Consider the following 7,669-nt stretch of genomic DNA (forward strand, 5'->3'; position numbering starts at 1 on the left):
CAATACTTTTGATGTGTTGAAAAGTCTGTGTAAAAATCATGAATAATAGTTTTATTTTATTTTGAGCAGTTCTCGTAGATTATCGACACAAGCATTATCTTAAACCTCATCACTGTCACCTGATCGACTGATAAGTTATTTTATGGTTTACACAATGCGTGAATATTTTTGCAAAATTTCGAGGGTCGCGTTAGTTTTATCCGTTTAAACTGTTTGCAACTATTTAGAGGCGCTGGGGGTGTTGATGCATTTGAAACTAGTGACCAGATTTTGAGAAGGAAAAACCGGGACTGGCTCGACATAAAAGTAGGACTAAAGCCTTTATTCTTCTTTATCTGACCCATAGCTGCCAAGGTTTCAAATTGCTATGTGTGGCATGTTCATAATTTCAGTGCAATTTTGAGTGACATTTCATCGACTATGAGTGACACTTTAGCACGATCAAAATCAAACCATGAAGACGAGGGAAATATATAAATATCTGAAATTAAACCCATTTGAGCAAGGAGAAACTCTAGGAAGATCTTAAAACTGGTGCAAAGCATCAAAAATTGAAGGTCACTTAGGTGTGAATGCATGAGGAGCTTGGCTTCTGAGCACCTGCACCAGTGCCCCCCAGATTCTCCAGCTCTCCCTGTGTTCTGGGACACTCACTCGACCCTATTGTGACTCTCTAACGCACCAGGTGGACACCCAGGCTGTAGACACACTTGAGAATGAATGTAGGGTCTTGCCACATGTGTGAATGTGCGAGGCGCTCCGCTTCTAAACACACTACTGCCCCCAAGACCTGTAGCCCTTCCTGGCTTCTGAGGTGCTCCGTCTGCCCTACCAGGACGCCCAGGCACAGGTGCAGCCTTGTGCTACAGGTGTGAATGTGCTTCTAAGCACCGCATGACACTGACCCCTAGGACCTGTGGCCCTTGCCGAATCAAATCATTATCCCAGCTGTGCAAATCAACGAACAACATGCCAATGAAGATGAAATGAGTATGAAACCTTTACAATAACTCAAAACTGTTAAACCATAATGGTACACATTGTTCAAATATAGCATTACTAAGATTATACCGGGATGCGCATGTCTTCTCATATAACCCTAAGCCAGTACCTTTAATTCAAACCTCTCCAGCCCAGTCGTCTTAGACAGCTGGATGGAGAGCAGGCACAGCTCCCAGTGCCTTTAGGAGCCAATCCTAGTGCTTCACTCATGCTGCTTAACATTGGTACCAGCATGGGAGCAGCATCTGGATTGGAGAAGGGAGCTGGCTGTGGAACCCGGCGCTCTGTGCCAGGGACTGTAGAGCATCAAGGATGTGTTGGGCTGGCCTGCAGGCTGCTACGGTAAGTTAAACATTTAACCATTTCATTTTTCTTTCTAAAATGTTTTTTTATTAAACTAATGTAATGCAACTGGTGCTCATGTTAAGCTTTGCAATTCCTTCAGGTCAAGTTCTGCTCGTATAGTGCCTCACCATTTTTGTATGTCACCAACCGCTACTGTGTAGTAATTATTTGTCATCCATACTAGTAGGCAGTATATTTTAAAAGTGTTTGGTGGTTGAGGTTGGCTTTACGACTAATAATTTATTTCTATCCAAACCAATCCTTTACAGCAACATTAGGATAATGAAAGACTGATGAAAAACATAACTTTCTAACCTATACTATGCAGTATGCATGCAGCGCTTTAATGACAGTTCATAGTTATCATATTAGGATTGTAACTCAAGAACTGCAGGTAAAAAGATCCCTGTGACAAAAACAGTAACCCACTGAGCTATCCCCATAAATACAGTTGTTTGATCTCCATGGTACACATTCTTTGTAGCAGGCATATTACCCCTGTGAACAGAAACTGCCACTTAAAACTCTGATCTCTCTCTCCAGCAGGAACATTTATCATCAGCGTTATCTTGACATTCCTATTGTTGCCTGAACCCTGCTGGACATACAAGGAATTCTGCAGCAGGTGCTTTTAAGCGCATAAGTCATGGAAACGGAGGCTCTCCATTTGAAAACCAGAACCTTATTTGGCAGGAATACAGTTAGGCGTCCTGCCTGCTGTGCTACAGATGCCAGAAGCTATTCATTATAAACCAGTGCATTACGCCTTGTAACAATGACACTCAGAATAGGCAACACATAAAATACAGCTGATATTAGCAAGTACTGAAGGGGGGTAGAGGAGCACACTGATATTGCTGCAATTGTATATTAGAAAAGCTTAGAGAGCAAACCACTCTAACACACATACTATTGAAACAACTTATCTGGATCCTGAATTGGCTTCTGGGGAGTGTTGTGGCAGTCAGTGTTTCACACTAACAACATCCCTGAGATAACCAGGGTAAGGGAGGAGGCATAAAATGCACATTGGCCTAGTGAAAATCAAGACGTCAGCATCCTTGCTGTAGACTAGAGTTGGAGGTAAATTTCAAAGCTTTCGCTGTTCGTCCAGCCTTTTCCCGGTTGCCTCCAAGAAGGGCGGGAAAAAGACGGGATACCACCGCCCTCCCCATTTTTGCTGACTTTCTGAGGTGGATACCTTTCGAAATCCTTTCTGGCCTTGGCTAAGGGGCACAGAGGGGCTTCGAACCTGAGTCTCCAGGCTTGTCCGAAAACTCCCCCCACCCTGCGACCTCCTGCCCGCAGCTACCTGAGCCCGAATTATGTTCATGTATCAACTCCAGTCTTGGGATACAGGAGGAGCTAACAGGTGCCGCGGTCTGCATAGGTGAGGGCAGCTGTCAACGGACACAGGGCACGGTGTAGTAGAGGTTAGTGTTCCCAAATCTCCTTTGTCTCCGTGTTTTTGGAGCATTTAGTAACTTGTGCCTTGTTCTAAAAAACAAATTTTAAACATTCCAAATGGGGCCTCATAGCGCAGCGCAACATCGCAGTGTAAGGAGCCTTCTGCGTAGGCTTCTATGAGGCCATGCCCGCTGGGGCCCTCTAATGTACAGGGACCGGAGATCGATATTGGTGTCTCCTGCGTGCGCTACCAGTAGACGACTGCCTGCACGCTGCCATTACCCAAGGGCCGAGTCGGTGACTCACCTCTATGTTACTGAGCGTCATGCGCGGAGGCGGGCAGCCATGAAACTCAAGTCTGTCTCTCGTGCTGCCTGCTGCTCACTCGGATTTCCCGCCGCTTCTGCCTACATCCTCTTCCTCCTCCGGACGTGACGGCACTCTACCGCCGGCACATCCGGATTAAAATCCCGGCCTCCATGGTGCCACTGTGATTGACAGCAGTATCGACTGCTGAGATGGCAGCCCCCCCCCCCTAATTAGTGTGAGAGAGTGTGATGAGTGACTGTAGCCGGGCGCCTTGCCGCATTCATTGTTTCCAGGCAACATTCACAGCAGGTAGCTGCCTGGGCAGAGTCCACTACAGAGAGATATATTGTAGCGCTCTCAGCCACTACAGAGCTGAGAACAGATTGCCGGTTAACTATTTAGGAACTCAGCTCAGCCAGCAGCACAGTCTCAGGAGCAGGATAATGCCCAGGCACACGCACCGCTGGTGGCGCTCCTGGCAGGTGGCAAAATGTGTGACAATGCATTTCAGTGCGGTGATGCGGATCACCGCACTAAAATGCGTGAGCGTCACACCTGATGCGTGACGCTTGGCAGGACTGCAGACCTATCCCGTTTTTTGCATAGCCCCATATATACATGCACACACATACGGCTTGTAAATGATTGTGTGTGTGTGTGTATATATATGTATATATATATGTGTATATATATATGTGTATATATATATATGTATATATATATATATATATATATATATATATATCAAAACCAATCCACTTCTCCTTTTGACAGAAGGGGCCGACACAAGCTCGGTGAGGTAAGAGACTTTTAATTGCCAGATTCTATCAGCGCACAACACAAGTATTTGCAGCAGAGCAAAACGCTTAGGCAGACGCGTTTCAGGCAATCGTCTTTCTTCAGTGCCCATTTCACTTCCGTGTTCACATTGCACCTGGGGGCCTTTTTAAATAAGTGATAGTCCACTCCCATCGGAGCCAGTTGGAACGCCCCCTGCTCTTGATTGCAAAAAGCGCAAGTCCCTGATCCTGTCCACTCCGAGTTTTGTAGATACCGCTGCAGGAGCCTATATACAGTGATTAGGCTCCCGAACACCATGTGGTGTCCCACATTACTAGCCACGGCCACACCGCACTAAAATGCGTGAGCGTCACACCTGATGCGTGACGCTTGGCAGGACTGCAGACCTATCCCGTTTTTTGCATAGCCCCATATATACATGCACACACATACGGCTTGTAAATGATTATATATATATATATATTGCCTTCAAGTCTATAGTATCTCTTTATCCACTTATAGAATAATTTGGGGACTATTGATTTTTTGTCCACCAATATTGTGTTTTTATCTTCACTAGGGTGCACTTTTGTTATATTTTTAATATAGATCACAATAAGAAATTTTCACCAGTGGGTTATTTAATTTCAGCGTTGATAAACCATTAGCACATGTAATTATACAATTTAGGGAATTAGATACAGATATGTGTCCATTTGTCCAATATCTTGCTATGCAAGTTGGATAAGATATAGATATTGTAAATAGATAAATAGTGTGTATTTTTGTGTGATATAAATATGTATATATTTGTATAGGAGTAGGAATATGTATATTTTTTAACATATATATTTTTGTATAACTTGAGATCAAGGTATAATGTATATAGATAAGATATATTTATATTTTTCTAGAGATTGAGTCAAAAATTAAATGGGCACAACTGTATATAGAATTGACATGTACATATTTAGTATGTTTTATACATGGCTATGGTTTCATATGACATTGTAAATGCATTCATGCAGATATAATTTTTCAAACATATTATTATCAACTCTGATATATAGTTTAGAGGTGTTCACGTATATGTACAATGAGATACGTGTTTTTTCTATGTCTACACCTTTGCAACTCACGTGATTGGGTGGAGCATCACGAATAGAGAAAAAAACTGTATAAATTTGTAGCTGACCAGGTGCGCGGTGTGTGACCAAGAGCACAAGTTGCTCGAAACGCGTAACCGGAGAGGTTTGAAATAAAATCTCCTTGCCTGCAACCATTGGGTCCGTGTCTTCATGTCCACTGGAGTGTGGTTTTTTCGAAGATTGGTTTGTTCATATATATATATATATATATATATATATATATATATATATATATATATATATATATATATATATATATATATATTCTCCAAAAGCTATCAGCCGATAGCGCAAGTCAGCACTCAACACAGGAATTCTTTCCCAAAAGGTCACGGTTTATTGTCAGAAAGCAGCATACATCGCACAACACCAACGCGTTTCGCAACTCACTGTTGCTTGATCATATATATATATATATATTAGTGTTGATGTGAGGTCCTGAGGCGGAAGCCGGGACTTGGTGTGTGCGTTTGGGCGAAGTGTTAAATTGTGATTTTTTAATTTGCACTGTGCGACGTTCTTGGCACTCACTCTGTATTTTTAAAACCAGTACACCTGTACTTTTAAACTTGCACAAACTGAAACTGATTGTAGCAGACTGAAACTGATAGCACAATCTTACCGATAGCCCTTTCCGCAGCCGATTAGGTGCTGCCGGGGCCCTGAATACTATCAGCCATCTTGGGTGAGGATTAGGGCGAGCAGTCCAGCGCTCGGCCCCTTCCGCCCTCGGCGACATAAAATGGTTCCCCCTCCAAGGACGCGCAGGGGGCGGGCGCGCAGGCGGCGCGCCAAAGACGAGCCCGTCTGTGGCCGTCCGCGACCGGTCGGTACCCGGGGCCACAACCCCGGTATCTCCTTCTGTACAGATTGGGTATTACAGCCCGAGTCCCTCCTTAGCATGAGGACTACAGGGGAAAAAGGCTGTCTGCACTCATTCCAAGCAATGGACCTGCCCGCGGTCTGTCCAGTGTGAGAATATAAGCTGAATGTCATCCAGTCTCATGATGGGAAGCAGGATTACAACATGCTACTCTTAAACTGTAGATCCCTACCAAGACACAGGACGGAAGTTGCTCTCATGTTGGAAGAACGCATGCCAGACGTAGTTTTCCTAACAGAAACCTGGCTGACACCAGACTCCGATCCAGACATAGTATCAGCCCTGCCCCCAGGCTTCCAAATTATGCAGAAGGACCGGGCCGCGGGGAGAGGAGGCAGCTTGGCAATAATATATAAAGAGCAGTATCTTTGCCGATGCACCCCATAATCAATCCCAGACTGTGAAAGTCTCGCATTTAGCATTGAATTGTCCCCCAACAACTGTTTTTCAGGCACCCTTATATATCGGCCGCCGGGCCCCCAAAAGCAGTTCCACAAGTTCCTTCCATCTATTCTGGCCGAGCGGGTCACAACCGCATCTAATTATACACTACTAGGCGATCTCAATCTTCATTTTGACGCCACCCTTGACCACACTTCTACGGAGCTGTCGGATGACCTAGCGGCTCCAGAACTAGACCAACTGGTCGACTCATCTACCCACATTAAAGGTCATCTCTTGGACCCAGTTTTTAGCAACTGTATCGAGTTCAAGGCAGGGCAACCGATTTGTCTTCTTTGGACCAGTCATTCTCTTGTCCCCCTTACATGGACCACACGCAAGGTACCCCACTCAATCCCCATTGTGAGGAACTCCAGAAACTGGGCTAGACTCCCAGCTGAATCCTGGTCTAATAGTCTTATGACCTCCCGCCCCCCTTATAATGGAGATCCCCGCATAGCCAATCAAGAATATGAAGAGTGGATTACTGTTAGAAAGGGGATCTTAGAATTGGTCGAGCGAAGTCGGGAGGCCTCCCGGTGAGGTTTCTCCCCTAGGATCGTACGGACGAGCAATCACTCCACTACAGATGGACACCACACAAGGATAGATTCTTAGCGTTTTTATGAACAATTAAGGCAGGTAATCGTAACGGTACAGGTTCACTTGGACCGAGGGGTCCTCTCGGGTTTAGTCACTGAGGGAAGGGGGTAGCGGGACAGTCTTGGTACCAGCCTGTTACGAGGATACCCTTCGTTCAGCTCTCAATCCTTGAGCCGGGGAGGGTTCCTCAAGGTCGGGCCGCTGCATCGCCAGCAGGGCTCCAAAGGTGGTTTCAACGAAGAAGGGCCGCGGCAGCACCAGCAGGGCTCCAGAAGATGGTTTCAACAAAGATGGGCCACGGCAGCGCCAGCAGGGCTCCAGAAGGTGGCTTCAACGAAGATGGGCCGCGGCAGCGCCAGCAGGGCTCCAGAAGATGGTTTCAACGAAGATGGGCCGCGGCAGCGCCAGCAGGGCTCCAGAAGGTGGTTTCAACGAGGATGGGCTGCGGCAGCGCCAGCAGGGCTCCAGAAGTGGTTTCAACGAAGATGAGCCGCGGCAGCGCCAGCAGGGCTCCACAAGGGGGGTTACGGGTTTCACGTGGATGAGTTCGTCTCGGGGTCTCTCAACTCCAGGATACACCTGCCGACCTGCTTCAGGGCTGCCCCAGATATAGGTCTGGTGTTCTTTGATGTCCGGACCCTCGCACCTGGGGGGTCGGAGGGGCCGGGATGAGGGTGTCCAGACACCCAGCAGGGGGGTGGAGCCAGCGCCCAGGGAGGTCGGAGGCGATCGAAACCAGGCGTCGCTGGAC

The sequence above is a fragment of the Lissotriton vulgaris genome, chromosome 4_1 (genome assembly GCF_964263255.1).
Source record: "Lissotriton vulgaris chromosome 4_1, aLisVul1.2, whole genome shotgun sequence".
Lineage (NCBI taxonomy): Eukaryota > Metazoa > Chordata > Amphibia > Caudata > Salamandridae > Lissotriton > Lissotriton vulgaris.